The sequence below is a fragment of the Lissotriton helveticus genome, chromosome 6 (assembly GCF_964261635.1).
Source record: "Lissotriton helveticus chromosome 6, aLisHel1.1, whole genome shotgun sequence".
NCBI lineage: Eukaryota > Metazoa > Chordata > Amphibia > Caudata > Salamandridae > Lissotriton > Lissotriton helveticus.
The window spans coordinates 1,449,916,058-1,449,937,390 of NC_136067.1; positions in this window are offsets into that span (position 1 = coordinate 1,449,916,058).

Consider the following 21,333-nt stretch of genomic DNA (forward strand, 5'->3'; position numbering starts at 1 on the left):
CAGGTCGGCCAACTAGAGTTAACTGCGTCTGAACATATTTTAACCATGGAATACTGTGTGCTCTATCCAGGGCTAAACAATCTTTGAGGATGCTATGATTTAGAGTGAGCTCCTGGTTGAGCCACACTTTCAACCATCCAATAACTGGGGCTAGCTTTAAAATGTCGGTAATATAGCCCAGTCCGAGCTCCGTGTGTGTTATATATGTCGAAGTCGATTGGGGGACGGAAAGCAGAGTTCGCAAAAATTTATTTTCTACTTTCTGAATCTTGTCATATTCATGATTAGTGTACCCCCAAATGACAGAGCCGTATTGAGCAACCGACAAACATTTGGCTTTATAGACCTTTATAATGCTTTCCATGGGACGGGCTCCAAGTTTTTGGGCGAAACCAAGCAACCCAGCAGCCGCTCTTGCTACAGCATTGCTTTTGGCCAAAAGCTGGGGGCCCCACTTACCCTTTTCGTCAAAGGTCACGCCTAGATAAGGGAAGGATGGAACTCTCCTAACCTCTTTCCCAGCGCAGAAGAATGTTTTAATCTTTCTTTTCCTGCCTGCGGCTCCTGCTATCATTACGTGGGATTTTTCTAAGTTTGTTTTCATGTCCAGCGAGGCCATGAAATCCCCAAAAGATAAAAGCAGTTTATTCAATGCCACTCCAGAACGTGCTAAGAGGACAGCGTCATCCGCGTACAGGAGGACAGGTATCTTTGTCTCTCCTGCACGTGGGATATCAATATGGGACTCTGTCAGAGCTGCCTCAAGGCCATTTATATAAAGAGTAAAGAGGAGGGGGGCAAGGATACATCCTTGCCTAACCCCCCTCTCTGAGTCAAAGTGACAGGTGCATCTTCCTTCCCTTGTCACTCTGACCGAGGTCTTGAGGTCTCTATGTAGCTCGGCCAGATATCCTACCAGGGGAGCATGGATGCCCATGGACAGAAGGACCTGATTACCTCTTTCAAATGTGAAAGCCCTGTCTCTATTGTATATGGTTCTCTCCTTGTAGGCTCTAAGACCATATGTCAAGGTTATTGATGCAAATTGTAGAGCCACAGAGTACTAGGTTTTAATTGGGTCAGCCTCCAGAATGGAAATAACGGAGGTCTCCATTACCACTGAGTTTTACTGGTCATGCAGGCAAGTGGTTCATAGGTAGTGTAAGGTTAATATCACCACATCTAAGATCTTAGGGATAGGATTCTAACAAGAGGAAAGATATTCTTCAAGAATGGATAAAGTTGGAGTCTTTGTTTTTGGCTAGTGAGCGGTTATAGATGTTAACGATATCAACAGCAAACCCTTTTGGAGACCTAATAGTGATCCCCAAAATGTCTGTGGATGGAATGTTTAGTTTATTTACAGTGAAGTGCAAAGAGATCTTAACCCAAATGATCAGCCCATCAGAAGGCCTATCAGTATTAGGAGGATCAGCATTGATACAATAAGAAGCATACTCTACTCTGTAGACTAGAGACGTAGCCCAGGACTCCGAGATTAGAACAATAACGAAAGAATCCATAAAATTGTTCCAGTGTGGGTCAACAACCTTGACATGCATGCCGAGAGTGTTCCATGAAATAATGTGAATATTAGGATCACAGGTAGGGCTATCATTGGAATCGGAGTATGAATGAGTCCAATGATTGGGGGAAGGGTGTAGTGTAATTGATAGTCAATCAGTAGAAAGGAGGGGTATTGTAATGGCAAGAGTTCCATAGGGTTGCAGTCAATTAATATCTTTTAATGGGCTAGTAGAGTCAAGCTGAGTGTCTGGAGGAATATTTAACACACCTGGAGGACCCTCAGCAGAACAGATAATAGACAATTGTTAACAATCAGGAAAAACAATAGATTGTGGATGAGAGAAAGGAGGCATTTGATGTGCATCTAAATGAACTGACACAGAAAACAAACTAGAAGACTGAAGAAGAGCAGATTAAATGTGTTGAGGAACTGTGTATTTGAACTGAATAGTAGCTCCTGGGTGTGAATTAGATCTTGCATCCAGTTCAATGATATGGGCCCTGTTTAAGTATTCATGGATGCTCCAACTATGTTGTATTACTGTACTTCTATTGCAGTTTTATCTTGACAAGTATGCCTTTTTTTCAAATTCTACATGTAACAGTTGCATTGCTCTTCTGTATGTATACAAATTAACTTGATGATATCTTTGTGAAATTCGTAGTTAACATTTTATTGCAATCAATATTCAAAATTCGCATTTTAAAAAAATTATATTCATCTTTGTACAGTATTTTATATTTTATTAAAACATGTTTTTATGATTGTGTAGTGTTACTATGTACTTTTATGGTCTATTCAGAAAATGGAAGTATTAATGGCATGACTTAGCTAATTTATTTTTCAATAAAGTTTGAGATGTCTATGCCGACTTTCCTGAGGGGCAACCAACTTCACAGCCTCGTTGATCCTAAATTGACCTCCTTTCAACTTCTCTCACTGGCAGATCTCGCCATCTAAGCCACTACAAATAAATCAGGCTCTCTACTGGACCCTGCTATGCCTTATGTACTTCATGCTGCCACGGCACCCATCTAACCAGAATTTGTGGATCTTGGCAATCTCCACCACCACAGTGCACTTCAATTAGAAGAATGTAGTCATGGTACCAATGATTAAAAAACCCATAAGGGCCGCTTCTAAACTGAATTATTTTCAGCCCATCTCCCTGTTGCACCTTCCTACTAAGCTGTGAGGAAAACACATCAATCGACATTTGTCTGCTTACTTTGATGTGCATAACCTTTGTCACACCTCTTAATTGGACTATTGTTTGCTCCTCTGCATGCTTTACTAGCAAATTCAGAAAAGAACCCAGGTAGGCGCTGGATCGAGACAGATCCATGGCTGTTATATTGTTAGTTCCGAGTGCAGCTTTCTTAAAAGATCATAGCTTTCAGGTCCTGCATAAGACTTTCTTCTCTCAGACCTTAGCAATGGAGTGTGGAGCTCCTCTGGGCTTAGCTTTGAGTCAGGTTTTTTTTTATGTCTATGTCCATTGAGAATTTTGTATGTTTTTGTCTACATGTTGTTAACCTTTATCTTGGTTTTTCATTCAGATATTGTTATATTTTGTATGTTTTTTATGATTCACATTGTGATTCCGAATAAAGCTTATTTGAATTTAATCGAATTGACCTGTGGACATTGTGGACGTTTGGCAGTTCATTGTAACGTCTCATCCATCTCTAACTGGATTTAGATGAACTGCTTGCAGTTCAATGGGGGAGGGAGAATTTCTGGTGGCAGGGAATCAGCCTTATTTCCGGTTCCCTGCTTGGTGACTGTATGCTCCTGGCCCTTTACCCTCTCCAAAGCCTGCAGTAAAAGATCTCAGGATTTGGACTGATAGTGGCCTGACAATGGACCTACAAAAAGCATGTTTGCTGTTGTTTTGGACTCCTGTTGAACATAAAAAAGATTCCTTGGATTCTGTCAGATCATACTCAGAATACTGTGGTCCAGGCAACTATCATTTCTTCCCTGGATTACGGGATTGTCCTGTATGTGGGGGGTACTCAGTCCACCATCAAACAACTGCAGATGATCCAAAACGCTGTGGCACAGTTGTTGCACATACAGAAGTAGCAAGCAGTGTTCTCTCAGTTGCCTCTTGCTCATTGGTTTCTCTTAGAGAAGGTGTTGAATTTCAATGCCTTATGCCTTGCAAATGGGACCTTTTCAGATTCTGATCCTGTTTTTCTCAAGCCCATGGTTCAGCTCTATGTCCCCACTAGAGACCTAAGATAGACTTACACTAATTTGTTTATTCTGCCTGGGTTTAAAAGAGCCAGAGTGGGAGATGGGTGCTTGAAATGTCTGAATTCTAACCTGTGGAACTCTCTTCCCCTTTAGCTTCATCATAGTCCTAACATAGTTATCTTTAGGAAACAGCTCAACTCTGCCTATTCTAGGGCGGAATTTGAATTCAGTAGCTCTGGAAAGCCCAGGCTGGGTAGCTTTGCACTTTATAAAGTATAAATATATTATGGTAAACATGAAAATGAGGTTTGAAAACCTTACCTTCCACAGCCAAAACCAATAACAACAAATATAGAAGCTCTGAAATTCCCACAGCTAGTCCAACACATTCAGCAGGCCACACTCTTAATCTAATTTTCACTCCACTGTTACTGGTATTAATCACAGTGAATAAACATACCATTTATAGTGGCCACCACCAAATCTCCTTCAACAGAAATGTCCCTTCAAGACAGTAGACCAACCAAACGCTAAAGTCAAACACATATTGACAATGTAGCAAACTAGATCACTCTGAAGTAAAGATCCAAATCACAAGAGTATCACCACTGGGCCAAATAAAAGATGTATTGGGCTCTATTGTTGTCACTCCTAAGCTTTTGACATACTAAAAACTCTCAAAACATCCACACTTGTAACACAACACCATAATATACCATGGTCAAATCACAAATGGATGCACTTGAACATGGTGGAAGAAATACAGAACACCCTTGACAAAACCTACATCCAGAAACGGAATAGGACCTACAAAGTGTCCATCATGAAAGCTAAACGACTGCACTGCTCTAACAGGAAATTCAATGTCAATTGTAACATAAGGGAACTCCAAAAGATCAACATAATGTTCTATCACCCAGAGTTCACAATTGCAAAGACTTTTTACTCACATGAATTCTATAACTCCATTGCAGATCATCTTGTGGCCAAATCTAAGATGCTAGACCATCATCTCACTAAAAACAAACTCAACTTATTAACAGGTAGAAACCAAGACTAACAGGATCGCATCAAGTTAAGGACATCCAGCACTTGCCTAGCTCAGTCCCCTCACAACGTTGAGATTCAATAAACTGGGCAGGCTCTCAGACTCCAAAACAGATTCATGTTCCCTTTAGATCTTCAAAAACATCCTACTGTCAATGATCACTTAAAGTCCAGCGATGAGCATCAACAACAGCTTCCTACATTTTCAAATATTTCCATCAGAACCCAAAGTATTGTACGTACAATCACTAATTAAGAAGATTAAACTCAACCCAGCAGAAATAACCAGCTGTAGACCAATATTGGATTGGCTATTCTTTGATTAACTGAAAGGGCAGCATTCATTCAGCTAAGCTATTTTCTTCAAAAAACAACCAACACTAAGACCAACAAACAGGCTTCTGCCTGATTAGAGGTTCAGATTCCCCTCTGACCTGACTTAAAAACAGCGGTTTACAGAAATGGTGCTGCGGCACCTCTTCTATTGGACCTCTCAGTTGAATTTGATATAGTGAACAACTATTCTCTTCTCAAAAGACTGCAATTACTCAGCATTAAAGGAATCATTCTGAAAGGGATTTTGTCTGACCTATTTGACTGATCTTGCATCTCCCTGTAACTTCACCATCATTTTGGAAGATCTTTACATGTGGAGATTAATACACCTACCAATGATCATCATTGTGGCCCCAGAAACTGGGAGCACCACCTACATCAACAGACATCAGAAATCTAGGAGGGATCTTGAACACCAATCCGAAAGGAAACAAAGTCGCATGAAGGACCTTCTGCATCATGCACATATTAAGATGAATTTTTCCATACGCAAGATTTCCGTTGAAGCTTCAGGTGACCACCTCCCTGATTATGTTATATCTTCAGTATGCACATTGGCTACACGAGGGGATCTTGATATTATTACTGCAATGAATACAAAGAATCCAGAACACCACTACAAAACAATTACTACACATTCACACCCAAGATGACATCTAAACCTGCTTGTCGTGGATAGCTCCAGAACAGAAAAGGCCCAACTGAGATCCAAGTAACGCTAACAAATACACACAAGAGGTCATTCTGGCCCAGGTTGGCACATATCACATTAGAAAAAGAAGCAAATTGGGGTAACCACCTTCTCTATACAAGAAATGTTGGTACTTTGCATACTGGAATTTTGTCACACTTCAAAGTTCTCCATATAGGAAGATCCTAGGTGAACCTTAAATTCTGATCACTGTCACAAGTTGTGGAGCATTAGCAACTGATATAGAACATCAGAACAAGTCCAAACTCACGACAAATAGTTTAATTTTAAAAAGATGAGGAACTCTGCCATTGATATGTTGATGGTTACCATAGTGGATCAGTTACCTGAGGAAATTTAATCCATGTCTTAATTCCTGTTGAATGTTACCATTCATTCAAAATCCATGAAAATGAAAACACTGTGGCCTGATTCACAAATGATACTTACTCTTTTGAGTTAGTTTACACTATTGAGTAAGTTTATTACTTTTCGGTAGTCATAAACTCCTAGTGTATGTCCAGTAGTTAGTGCAGCACTACATATGGGCAACCACTTGTACTGCAACACCCTCCTATAACAAATAATGAAGGAAAAGACTCCTTCTGTAACTAAACTGGTGCTATGTAAAGCGTTCTGATACCCGATGTCTCGGGTCTAGTTTGCGCTATATAAAACAAAAACAAAAAAATCAGTGCAGTTTATGAATTAGACCCTTTCTGCATTTTAGTTGTAAGAGAAGGGAGTGTCAGTTGTCTTGTGTTCTATGTGGTATACAAAAGCTGCTGCTCGCAAGAGACTGTGGAAAATCTGAGCGAGCTTCCATCTGAAAAGATGAGCTCTGTGAGTACAAACCACCAATGTCCCGTGGGTGCCTTCTCTCATATCCAAATCAACCTTCCTTCCTCTTTGCCATCAACACAGAGTTCAGTCTTGGATATGTCTAGTGCTGTCGAAGAGGGTCATAGTGAAGCTGGGTGGTTTCATATTGTTCCTGCAGCAACATTCAAATCTACCGGTTATAGTATGACTGGAATCTGACATTTGAAAGGCAAATAAGGCTGAGGAAGACTCAGGCACAAAGTCACATCTCTGACAAGCGCATATGGGAGTGGAAGTATCTTTCACATGACAGCTAACTTCCTACAAGACAGAGGGCCCATTTTGAGTTAGACCTACATCAATTGCTCCTCTGAAAGACCAATATGGCTGTTACAGTCGATCATGTCCCACATGACAGGTGCACCTTTAGGAGGATGGTAGAGTTGGTGCAGAGTCAGTCAATTGTCAGGTGTATTGGGCACCTCAGAAAAGCCAGCGGAGCTGTCCATTGATATGTTACACAAAGCCAAATGTCCTTACCTGCTTGTATTCATCATGTAGGTGTCATCTTATGGATTTATGATGGTACAATGCAATCAAAATGATCGCGGTACATCACAACGCATCTTTTACAACGCAAGTCGTTACCACGACTTGCGCTGTAGGGTGCTGGACTTAGGAATAGTAATATTTACTATTCCAACTCCAGCCTACGTATAGAGGGAAGGTGTTGGAATAGTAAATCTACTATTCCTTAGTCTAGAGCGCCCTCCAGCGCAAGTCGTGGTAATGACTTGTGTTGTAAAAGACGCGTCGTAATGGCACCGCGTTGTTTTGACCGCGTTGTGCCGTCTGCTCACCCATCTTATCCTACCATTGGAAAGCCATCAAATGGAACTTAATGTTAATCAACCATAAGCTAAATTCTTTCTTAAAGTAACACATTTACCAAATTGCTGATGTTCTACCTATTCCGTGGGAGTAAAGTCATCCTCTACCCCGTATCCCCCCACTAGCTTGTGCACTTTGTGCTCTACATAAACCCTGCAATTCACAACTACACCCTGAACTCCCCTTTGCAACCTGTGCTCCCTTTTCCCCTGCACCCCATTGTATCACCACCCTTCCTAGTGCCAATCATAATGGCTACAGGATACTAGTAAAAAGGTGCTCTCCAAGCTTCAATAACATACAAAAAAGGTGCAACTTTGGGAACAGTAGTGCAAATTTCAATAACACAAAGCTTCACTGCACGTTGCTTTATAAATAACTGAAAAATCGCAACATCTGCTCTATCTCTCTCATAACAGACATGAACCTCCCCTCGTTCTCAGTAATGCTTGTAGAAGATTATATATCTACAAATTGAAAGTCAAATCTATTTCCTTCGTCGATATTTGTTTTACTTGCAGTTACAATAGGTGTTTAACTCTGTTAATGAAAACTGTGGTGCGGGAAAGCAATTATTTTCCCAAGGTAATTAGGAGGGGAAGGGTGTGAAATGATAGCTAATGTGACAGCATGAATATCAAAATCTGTCATACTGTTACCAAAAGCTGTGAACATTGAAATCCAGTGCATTTAACCCCCTTCCAGAAAGTGTCTCTCTCTCTCTAGTGGTTCTGGCATCAGCCCAGAGGAAAGCCTCCTTTTTTGCTGCATACTCAAGAACCTACACTGTTGAAATGTAAAGACCATAGGGGATATAACGTGTATTTGTAAAGCGCATGTTCACCCGGAGGCATCTTGGCGCTGTATAACATATGCTTATTGTTACCCAAAGGTACTCGTTTTATCGACCTCAGATGGATGAATGGCTGAGTGGACCGGCGGGGATTAGAACCTGCGACCATGAGGTCGAATACAAGACCCTGCAGGGAATTCATTATTCCACTGAGCCAAGACCCACCCCCAGATGCCACGCAAAACTAACTTAACTCAAACTTGGGATTTGGCTTCTAGGCAACATATCTTTCAGTGGAGACCATTCTTAATTAGGTAATCGATTTGCATGACAAAATATGGAACGCTGGTTTGTTTATAACAGATTGGGTGTGTGGACATCATCCTGAGCCAGTACAGGGAGCCGAAACTGGCAGATGCGCTGTTGTATTTGAAGTTTAGTTCAAACAAATATCTGGCACATCATTAAAAGTTCAAAGGACTGAGAAATCATTAGATTATAGACCATATTTATGAATTCCAGGGGCACATGTTCACCCATAATACTGCAGTCAAACTCCATTGTCTCATGTCTTCATCCTGACATTCCCAGCATTACCGCAGCCTCTCCTCTTCCTCTTCACAGCCCTTACATTATGGGAATGAGTTATGTTGAAGAGACATCAAATTCAATATAAAAGTTTAGACCCTCCCTCTTACTATGAGAACACAAATAACTGAACTTTCACCCAGAAGTCCTGTTCATCTATTTCCCAGAGGGAGATTCTGTGAATACCAAGGCCATACAGTGAGCTGGCAGCTGATAACTCTCAGCATACAGCTGCTTGGAACTTCTCGGAGCGTAGGCTGCTATTTCATTGAAGCTGGACATTCCCAATCTTTGGGTCAACAGATAATTATTTCTTTTATGATCATTATTATCATCACGTTTCTGTATTCTATGAATACTGGTCGGTTGCCCTTCAGGTTCCAAAGCAAGAAGGGAACAGAGATTTTTTTTTTTGTTCTAATATTTTATTAAATTAGAAAGAGCATATAAATAGTTAAAGACAATAGAAAGCAATACACTGACAATAAAGCAATACAAGATTCAATGTCAAAACTGTCATATAGGGCTCCTGCCTAACCATATAAATATAATGTTTCAAAAACAAGAATATAGAGGATCCATAATAAAAAGTCAGATGCATCACTTGATAAAAATTGATCAACAGTAAGAAAAGAAAGGGAAAGAGGAAGAAAGGGAAAATAAAGAAGAAAGAGAAAGAGAAATAAAGAAGAAAGAGAAAGGGGACAGAGATTTGACAGTAGCATGAGTGTATGAGAGGCTAGTCCTCTGAGGACAAGAAGCTTTCTGGTCTTTTCATCCACCCCAAGACGTTTATATAGTGTGAGGGCGCCTAAGCACTGGTGATTAAGCGCTGCCAGAAATGTATTTCCAGGGAGACCTTTACAATAGTTATGTTTTCATATCTGTTAACAGGTTTGATTGCAGATCAAGACGTTGCAAACATAAGTACATATGTATTTCTATGTTGTCTGTCCATTAATAGGTCTTTTTGTTCTAAATGTTAGATTGATGTAGTAATCTTCAAATTACTCAAGGGGGCATTTTAGCGTCTATCATATTATGCATCATCTTCCTTACTGGGAGACCTTGTTATTATACCCATTGTAATATATATTGCCCATGGCCTTATGGGCATGGGGCAGTCATGGATTGACTCTTCTGACATGCACACCTTTTTCTGTGTTGCGTTTCCTGTTTTCTCTGTGATGCTCTGCTTTTCTTGAAGTGGTTGGTTAGCTCCGTTGGTTGAGCACATGCAGTTGTGGTCTGTTTAGGGTGAACTGGTCATGGGCCCTAGTCCAGACTAGGCCTCCTCTCACTTTTGTACTTGCTGGGTTTTGCGCCTGGCGCCTGTTGACATGGATAGAAAAGTAAAAGACCACACGGTTTAAATGATAAAAGAGAGTAATGACAGAAGTGAAAAAGGACAAGGCAAAATGAAATAAAGGAGGCCCTTGTTTGTAAATAAAATTAAGTTTTAACACACTTCTGAAAAGTGGGTAATTGAACAGTACTACTAAAATATTACATGATGTGATGAGAAGAATAATGGTAAAGTTATGGATATGTAGTATGTAAATTTTGTAGAGGAAGTAGGCAGATTAATAGATGGAAGCATGATTACCAAGAGGAAGGGAGGGAACAGGACAAGGAAACCAGAGGATGAAGACTAATAGCAAGCAGATAGAGTTATGGAAGGTCCTAAACTTAAGAGGAATGGAAAAAAGAATGGGTATTTTTCAGGATAGTAGTAAAAGAAGAGAGAAAGTGTATTTCGTAGGATAGTCCAAGAACACAGAGCTAAAAGGATCATATGGTATAGTCACTAAGACATTTGGAGTTCAAAAATTATGCATAAACAAAACAAAGTTAAAAAAATAAAACGTAAAACGTGGTTATTGGGAGCAGTCTTATTCTAGAAAATGATAAAATGTAAGATAGTAAAATTAGAGAGATTTTGGGAGAGGGCATGGTGTACTGTCTTTGTTATTATGTTCCCTGGGAGGACTCTAAACAGGAATTACAGAATCTTCTGGGAGGTGTTAAGGTGTGGTTATAAAAGTAATGATGTGATGCGTGCAGAGTGTCATCATATGTTAAAGAATAAAGTCTACGGTTATGAAGTTATGTGTGTGGTGTGTTCATTTGCATGCTCGTGTGCTGGGAAAGATACTACACATGGTAGACGAAGAGCGTGAATCAGTAAAATAAAAATAGGATCTGTAGGATGTTAGAAAGATGGAATCTGTAGATACAGTTTACTTAATCACTGATTGGTAGATAAAAAAATAGCCAAACTCTAAGCTCCCTCAACAAAGTACTCTGGTCAACAAAAACTAACTTTCCTATGTCACCATTTAAATCTTTCCTCGAAAATGCCTTGCCAACACTTCAAGTGAAAGCTTTATGGGATCAGTGAGACTCATATGTGACTTTTGAAAGGCTTTTAAACAAGGCATGAAGGAAAAATCTCTGGTCGAAGGCAAACTAGCTCTGACAAAAAGATCTCATGCATGGATACTGGCCAATAATTCCAAGCAGCTTACACCAGCCTCATAGGATGTATGACATTACAACGCATGCTTTTACCACGCATGCCTTTACAACGCGGTATTTACAACGAATACCTCTACAACGCATAGTGCTTTTGGGCGCTGGATAGTGAATAGTTTAATTTACTATTCCAACTCCAGTCCCCGTGGATAGTAGGGAAGGTGTTGGATAGTAAATTAAATCTTTTCCCTATCCTAGAGTGCCCCCCGGCGCAATGCGTTGTAATGGTTTGCGTTGTAAAAGTTGCGTCGTAAAGGCACTGCGTGGTAAAAGTTGCGTTGTAAAGGATGTTCCCCGCTGTATATCGTAGTGAAACATACTCAGCCTTTATGAAACAGAAATTTGTTAACCCTTCGGCATGACACTTTTACATCTTTGGCGGACAAACCGACATGGCAAGCGAAAGTGGTCATTGCATGTCCTCTATGTGGTACACCCAGAAAGGATCTACTCCATCTGGTCTGCATCTACCCAAACCTAAAAGGAGCAAGGAGAGACTTATTTAAAAAAAAAAACATTTCACTCAAGAGGGATCCGAACATGTCAACGGGCCATCATTGCCTGTCTCAATCAGTGGTCGAAGGTGGGAACAAAAAGTAGGGGAACTGTGGGCGGAGAATTAGATGGCGGGAATAACCCAAGGATTGGGTCAGTGGGCGGAGTCAGAGGTGTGGCCTGAAAGAGCAAAACATCCCAATTTTTTGTATTTGTTTGGCATTTACCTGACCAGTTAAAGCTTACTGTGTCATTTAATTCAACCAATGGATATACATGTTTACTTAAGGTTTAATATGAATTATTTACATTAAAATACATTCACAAAGTGGGATACGTTCCCAATCACGGAATGTCCCAATTACGCTTAAAAGTGGAATCACAAGCCATTTGTCTCTGAGCCATGGAGTTTCTGTCATCAGCACTTCTCGCTTTTTCCACAAGAGCAGTTCAAAAATGATTGGCAAAATATCCTAATTTGCAAATGCTTTCTACATAGTTATAGCTCTGCCATATTAGCCACATAATACATCATCTGTTGCATAATATGACGATTTTCTCACTGCTGCATTTCTCTGTTAAACTGGTACAATAAGGCAAAATCTTTGCAGAGACGGTATGTGTAAAAATGTCAAAATAATAAAATATCAGAAAATATACTTCATTATGCTGCAGACTTTTTTATGCTGCATAATTTAGTCAACACTGAAAAATTAAGGACATGGCTACAGGGCCCAAAAGGAACCAGTTTCAATGTCCATTCTTTATATTCTTACAAAATGTAAGCAGTATGGTTTAAAAAAAACACTTCTGTGAACACAGAGGCGCTGTACACATTTTGTTTTCCAATCCACCCATCAACCAGGTATTGCAGTGCCTCCAAGAATGGTGCACTTCCCCACCTGGAGAAAAAAATGTTGTTCTGGCCACTTTGCAACCACTCTGCCTTGCTTTATTTATTTATTTTTCCTATATTAAACCTTTTATTTCTCTTCCTCCCAAGGCTGCACTTTATAATAAAAGGACATTTCAAGCAAATGTGTTTTTCTGTTTTTGGATCCACTTCACTGTGGAACATATAAACGAAAGGAGAGGAAACAGAGGGTAAGAAGAGTTACTAGAAGTCATGTTTTCAGCTAGCGAGGAGGAGCAAAACAGAACGAGAGGGAATAAGAGGAAGAAAGAGGGGACAGCTGCCAGTAGCTGAGCAGCAGAAGGGGACACTGCTCTTGTCTTCTCTGGTTAAGAAGGAAAAGACAGTCCTTTTCCTTCTCTGCCAACCCACCTGTCCTCAAACGTCCACGAGCGCCGAGCCTGCCGTCCTGGGACGCATTTTTAAAAATAAAATGTAGGGGGAACGGATTCCACTAAATTAAAGAAGTAGGGGCACGCTATGCCCTGCCGATCCTGCCCACTTCGAGCACTGGTCTCAATCCCTATGACCCCCCTCTGAACTGTTGATTTATCAAATTTCTCATCTAAGTCCCACAAGCACTGTTTATAAGGTGCAGAGTGGAAAGTCCATGCTCATAGGCTCCCGTAGCAATGAAGGCTGCCTTATGTTTTGATCAACCGTTTACGATTTTAGTGACTGACTGTTGCTATTTATTCTTTTTGCTATGGTTTTAATTAACTGATGCAAATAACTTTGAAATCGAATGTGAAATATAACAATATATTACAAAGTGTGTTTTACAACAATAAGTAAATACATTTCTTAAATTAATGCCAGAGAGGAGAGTGGTTGATTTCAACGTTTGTGAAGAGCATATGTAGAGAGCTAGGACAATCACAATGCAGAAAGGAGACTGAGGAAAGTGATAATTGTTTAGCTGTTGCTCTCATAAGCCAAGTGGGGTCAGAATATTATTTGTCGGTGAATCTTTTTATTAGCTGTTTAATGTACCTTTTAGAGATTTTGTCTACAGTGGGTTGTCTTCTGTAGAGTTGTAATGGAGAAGAGTCTTTTAAAGCAAAGGACTTTCAAGCTATGTTTCATATCAATATTAATTTCTTTCAGACATTCGAGTTTGAACATGTGCTGATCAAAGTAATGCATTGTTGTCGGTAGGGAAGGTATAGAGTATCTACATCTTTGAATGTACATTTTTAGTTTATTGCCTGTCCAATTACACTAAAAGCACCCAAGCAAGACTCTCAAAACCAAAGAAATCCTGTGATGTTTCATACACTATGGGGGTCATTAGGATGACGGGCGGACTTTGTCCGCCCGTCATCCTAGCGGGGATTGGGACCGCCCGCCATAAGGGCGGGGTCCCGTGGGGGGCATTAGGATGTGCCCACCACAGTGGCGGGCACATCCTGCATTTCTAGCCTTGTGGCAGGCGGTGCTCTCAGCACCGCCCGCCACAATGCTAGAAATGCATTTCAGCATTTGCATAAACAAAGCGGCAGGTACCGGGCGGTGCCTGCTGCTTTGTTTATGCAAATGTGGGGGGATACCACAGGTACCCCCCCATGTGCAGCCCCCACCCCTCCTTCACTCTGGGGGCCCGCAGGGGGCCCCCAGATTGAAGACCGCGTGCCTTTCTGCAATGGCATAGTGAGCAGGGGATCCATGTCTGGGCATACCCTTGAAACTTAGTGCAGTACATCCAACACACAAACTATGATGGAAGGGAGGCTTGCTATAAGTCTAACCGCTGGCAGTCACTCAGAGTAGTATTCCAACCTGTTGTTCTTTTGCCCACCATGCCACTTCAGTTTGGACGCAGCAATATGCAAATCAGTCTTGAGCCTGTTTCAATGTGAACAGTACAGTCAGAACTGCAGGGCCAGGTCCTCCCTGACCCAGAACACAAACAACCCAAAAACCAGTTTCATCCTGATTTGGGCTCGTCAGATGTGTGCTGCTTGGTTCCAGTGGCACAGTGAGAACGGAACCCACGTCTTGGCATACCCTTGACACTTAGGACAGTACAGCAACACACAAAAAGGTGTTGGGAGGAATGATTGCAATAAGTCTAACCACTGGCAATCACTAGAGGTAGCAGTCTACCCCTTGTTCTTGTGCCCAACACACTACCTAAGTGCGGACCAAGCCATAAGCAAACAAAATCTGATCCTGCTCCAATAGGAACAGTCCAAAGACTCAGAAGTAATTAACAAGTCATCAACATATTGACCTTATGCAGATCCTTCTGAGAATTAGAGGGATCCCAGACCTTTCTCGAGAGCCTTTGAAAAGATGGAAGGTTACTTTGTATACATTTGTGTAAAATTAGACCACATAAGTTGATCCCCGGAAAATGAGAAAGGGGAAAGATACTTGCTGTCTGGGGGTACAAAAATGAAGAAAGCATAACATAAATCTACAACAGTGAACTACTCAGCAGTCACTGGGATACATAACAGAATGGAAACAGGGTTTGGTACAACAGGAAAACGTGGCAATGCAGGAGCATTTACGGGACATATATATTGCACGAAATGATAAGTTTCTTTACTAGGCTTTTATATTGGCAAAATATGAGTATTTCAAATGCTTAAAGTGGGCACTAAAACCCCTTGTTTCAGCACAGCACCAGTGACTCTTCAGATTTCCACTTATGTCTAGAGATATAACAGGTATTGTGGGACACAGAAGGTCTTTTTCCATAGGGTGTGCTCTCATCTTAACAGGTTTTGTGGCTACAACACACCCAACACCATTAGGATATTATTACCATGAAGTGGGTTGTAACTTGATCAGGTATGCAAAACATTGAGGTGAAGGGCTTGCAGTACCGTTAAATATACATATACCATTATCATCACATCGCAGGAACATTCAAATTGACACCATACTAAGGGGGTCATTATGATTGCGGAATTCCCGCATCCTCCGGGCCGGCGGAAGCCACCGCCGGCCCGGAGGATGCGGGAAAACCGCAGCGGAGCCTCCACAGACCCACCGCCAAATTAGGATGGCTGGTGGGTCTGATAATCTGTCCGCAGCTTTTCCGCCGCGGTCGGAAGGCGACCGCGGCAGAAAAGTACTAACATGTCTGGTGGTGTCTATCAGACACCGCCAGGCATATTAGGATGTCTGCAATTCTATGCTTTTCCACGGCGGCTTTTCCGCCGTGAAAAAGCATACGGACCTTCACTTCGGGGGCCCGTTGCGGGCCCCCTGGGTGAAGGGGTGGTGGGGGGTGCACATGGGGGGTACCTATGGTGCGTGCACAATGCAGCAGGCACCGTGCGGTGCCTGCCGCTTTGTGCACGCAAATGCTGTGCATGCATTTTTTACATTGGGGCGGGTGCACCCGCCGCAATGTTAGAGATAGAGGATGTGACCGCCACCCTGGCGGTCACATCCTAATCAGATCGGAGGGAACGCCGCAGCCCATGCAGACGTTCCCTCCTCCTCAGGGGTCGCGGACGGACTCAAGTCCGTCCGCGATCCTAATCGACCCCCTAGTACGTTAAACAGTACATTTTGATTAACATAAGAAATTTTCAGGTGAGGTAGATCTCAACAGGAAGGGGTGTCAGTCAGTGATAGGATGTAAAGATATAGAGACAGGATCAATAGTGTACTGATTTAGATTTAGAAATGCCAATCATTTCGCCCAAGAGATGTAATGAGCGGAATTCAAAAGTTTCCAATGCTTACCTACTAGCACTGGTATCAGTAAAGCACGGGTGAGCTTTTATTAATGACACATTGTATGTATGGTCTAGCACAGAACAATTCCCTTTTCACTTTTTGAATTTTCTAAACATCAGGTAACCGTATTTCCAAAATAGTAGCGTACAAAAAAAGAGAAAAAAAACCATACTATTGGTTGGTGTAAAACCAATTCTGTAGAATACAGTAAAAAACCTTAATAAAAAAGCCATAAAAACAAGTGAACATAAACTTACAATAATCTGAATGGTATCAATGAAAAGCCACTTACACATTAGAAAAAAAAAATTTGATAGCTATATAAGCATATCTTTTATTCTATTTCAAAAGATAAAATAACATTTATACATGCACACATGTGTGCCTTGTCAAAATCACAATCTATCAATAAAAAATTCAATTACAAAAAGTGCATGTGCATATTCTTTACACTGTATGCGATCTCATGCAGTCCATGTTAAGATAAAAATAATAACAATCAGTTGTTACAATTTATATAAAAAACAAATAACATATTATTAAACCTTTATGTTGACTGAGATCACATGGGGGCGGGTAAGTAAGGTGTCAATGTGTCCACCTCTCATGTTGTCCTCATGCCAGTCATGCAGTTACTTGCTGCAGTTCTCATAATTGCTGCACTTGATTGCACTGGATTTGGTTTTACCCTCCTGTCAGCCAGTTAACTTGCATTGCTTCATCCCCAAGCGATCTTGCTAGTGCACCCCACCATCTCCTTTTGATGTAGGTGATGCTCAGAACATCTAGTATATCCTCCTCTATTTCCTTTTCTCCATTTCAGTTCCTACTAGTGCTTTGGGAAAAGATATAAGGAAGAGATAGTGTAGTGAGGGCATAAACCCTAACTCCTTCCTTCAACTGACAAATTTGGCATCTCAGTTTCTCATGGGTGCCCTTCAAACCCTACACCTGGGATTCTTACTTATGCTTCATGATTTCCTTTACCAATTCAAAAAGGCTGCCCATTGATCTGGACTAGATTTATACGTAGGATCCTTCAATTGTTTTTTAAGGAAATTCAAGCTCTGAAATGTCGGTCAAAGGTACCTTTGTCTTCAAAATATTTATTATCTTCATTTATAGTACACTTAACCTAATTTTAAATATACCTGCACAGGTTTTTTGCAATGTATGTAATACAGCCCATGGGCAAAAGTCCCTTCTGCTGGGTTTTTCAAAATATTTCTGCCCCTTATTTCCTTTCCTCATTCACATTCAAGTACACACTCCTAGAGGATAAGAAGGTTAAGGGTGGGTCTAATAGCTCTTGCCATCTGTTCTTGAGGTAGGAGAGTTCTTTCACACCTGTGAATTGACACTCTTAAATTCAGAAACCCCTCACCACAGATTTCTGAGTCCCACAGATGTTCTGGGATGGCTTGATCAATACACTACTTTCTTTAACAAATCCATCCACTAGAGTCTGTGCTACTCCGTGCCCCTTACCCTTCTGGAGTTTCTTCTTCTAAACTGTGGATTACAAACATAATTCTAATGCCTGATATTCCATGACTCACTCCGTACCTACCCAAAACTTGCATTTCCCATGGTCACTTACCCAGATGACTATTTCAATTTCAGTACAAATCGCTATACAGTCGATAACTACGATCAGACTTCACATTACCTAAATTACTGAAGCGTGCTAACTTGGTCTGACCTTGCAGGTAAGTCAAGTGCTACGCAGTCCTACACTCAAGTTCCCTATGGAGAATCTATCATTTTGCATTTGTGGCATCTGGGATTGAAATCATCTAATGCTTTCTCTACTGTTGCTTAGCTTTGAGTGGGAATAGTAAATCAGACCCGTCGAAAGTCCAACATTTTCCCTACTGTTGTTCAGACTGGAGTGGAACTAATAAATCTCACCACCCCAAAGTCCAGCTCTTTCCTTGCTTTTGTTAAGGTTGGAGTTGGAATAGTACATCTAGAATAGTAAAGCATAGATTTGAGTGGGACTAGTAAACCTCATGCCCCCAAAGTCCATCCTTTGTCTTACTGTTGTTTTGGTTTGAGTGGCAACAATAAATCTCAGCCCTCCAAAAGCCAATGCTTTCCCTAATATCGTTTAGAGCATGGTGGGAATATTACATTTTATGCTTCTTCAGGGAATACTTTCCCTACTGTTTTTTTAGGTTGAAGTAGGAGTGGTCAATTTTAGTCTTCAAAATGCAAGATTGTTTGAAATTGCTTATTAAATTTGGAATGTTTACTTTATTTATGTTTTCAATTCAATTTATATTTTAATAGTGTTTAATTGTTTGTTTGACATTTATTCCACATCTTTTGTGCCCATTTCTTTGAATTTAGCATTTAGAATGTTTTTCCCTTTTTGTTATTTTTTTGGTTGGAGGCATATCTATTTTTCGTTTGTTGTAGTTTTTTATATTAGTGTTTTGGAATGTTGATTACATTATTACTTTAATAGTTGGTTTGTTATTTTTCTTGTTAAATATATTTTTCAGTTATATAATATGTATTGTATATTTATTTAAAATAATTTGCATTATATGTTAAAAAAACTTTTATTTTGGAAATTTGTAGTATATGTTATATATTTCAATACTTTTTCAATATTCTTTTGATATATATGCTTACCTATGTGACTTCAATATTCAGTACCACAATATTCTGTAGATTATAGTTTTGTAATTTGCATTGTAAGTATGTAACATTGCTGCCTGGAGACTGCCATCTTTTACATTGTAGATGATACTCTCTTGACCACAGATAAAGATGACCACTGCATCCTGATATTGGGATTGTGTCAGAGCAGCCTCTGCATCAACAGATTCCAATATCAAGTGGAGAACCTAGTGGGGGCTACAGAAAAGTCAAGCCCACCAGCAATGCACTCCTGGTGGATCATTTTTTCAGGCTGGTCCAGGTCCCTCAACAGTTTTCCAAGCAGAAAGTTTTCAGAGAGTTTCTAATTCCCAGCTTGAAGGGTTAGGCAGGAGGAATACGCTCTGACAGCAGCCAAGGTTCCAGGACTTCAGGAACAGCACTTAGAGGGCAGGAATCACTCCAACATAAGTCACCAGCAGGATCTAGGGGAGGTCCAATTGAAACTGGTCAACTGGGTCCTTCCAGGAAAGGGGTCGTCATCCAGCATTTGTGTCCCTGTAGCTTAACAGGAAGTCAACCAACTGACTCTTGGATTCCTGTGGAAAAATGGGAGCAGGTCCAGCCCCTAGTGTTCTCCTCACAGGTCTCAACAGCAGGTGCAGTCCTTCTTCTGTCTTCCACAGGTCCAATAGAGATCTGAAGAAAGTAGTTAGGGGTTCCACATTTATGCCTGGCACTGGCTTGTGGATGGTATGACTTCTAGCCCCTCCTTAAGTTACAGTAATAAAGCACTTAGCAGAAACTCTACCCACGTGTGCCGGTGTTCTGCTGTGTCCCATTGAAAACAATCACAGAATCTGTCTCCCCTTATGCAGAACCTCTGTGCCCATTCCAGAGGTGTGGCTAGAAAAATGGGCAGAACCTCCCTCGGGTCACTTTAATCCAATTCTTGGGCACGGCCCCCTTGCACTGGGTTTTCAGCTTAGAGGCCCTGGGTACACATTGTACCATATGCTAGTGACTTATGGGTAAATTAAAAAAGGCCTCTAGGAGTGTAGCAAATTTCAGCAATGAAATCTAGTAAAAATTGTGAGTGACCAAGCAAAAAAGGGCAAAATTAGGCCTTTTTCTACATACAAACATGTTAGCCATATATTTTGTACCACACTATTTGTAAATCAAGACATTTTTGACATCATGTTTTGTCATAAAAGCATTAAAACCCCATACCATTATATTCTACATTGGTTTGTTACAAAATAGGAGTGCTAGAAAAGAGCCCTGTACACAAGCAAACGATTTGATCAGCTTCTTTTGACTAAACAAAAACTATTCCTTTCGTATCAAGTTGTCAATGGGTCTTATGATTTCCAAAATCAATAAATGAACCTCCTATAAAAATTAACAAGGCCCAAAAAACATTAACTAGTCTTTACTGATGTTGTTTTGGAAGGCTGAACAGTTGTTGGCACTTTCTATTCATCCATTGTAATGGCCTCAGTTCTAAGAACGTACCCCAAAGGTTTATAGCGGGAGTATGAAAAATATATTTGTCCATCTTATCAAAAAGATGAAGATTCCTTAATCATTGTGAAACAGTCTTAAACTGTGACCTGTGAGTTTCCAAGGAGTCTCAGTAAATCAAAATATAATCAAAATAGACAATAAGGAACACATCCTTAAATTGTCTCGAATCCTCATCAATAAAATACCTTAACACTACAGTAGCATTTCAAAATCCTAAAGGAACTACCCAAACTTAGTACAGAGTGGCATTTTCTATTCATCATCCTCTCAGTCTCTAACTATCAAATCAAATCAAATGTAGCTTTATTCAATTTAAGAACTAAATCATAAAAGCACAATTTTAAACATTCATTTAAATACACTCTAAAACATTTTTTTGCAGAGAAGAGAATTACATTAATAGTTGAAAATAATCAGGGGTCAAATACCCCCATAGATTTTCTATAATTAATTACACTTTTCAAATAAGAAGCAATAGATAACAGTCTCTAACTATATGACAAGCTCTTTTCAGAATCACCTTGTCAATACCTTTGCATTTCTAATCTCTTCTAACAAAACAGATATTAACAGGAATTTGTTAAGATTCTTCTCTGTGATCATTTTGAGAGCTCTACAGTCTATATACTTTCCTAGCTCACCCCCTTTCGGAAACA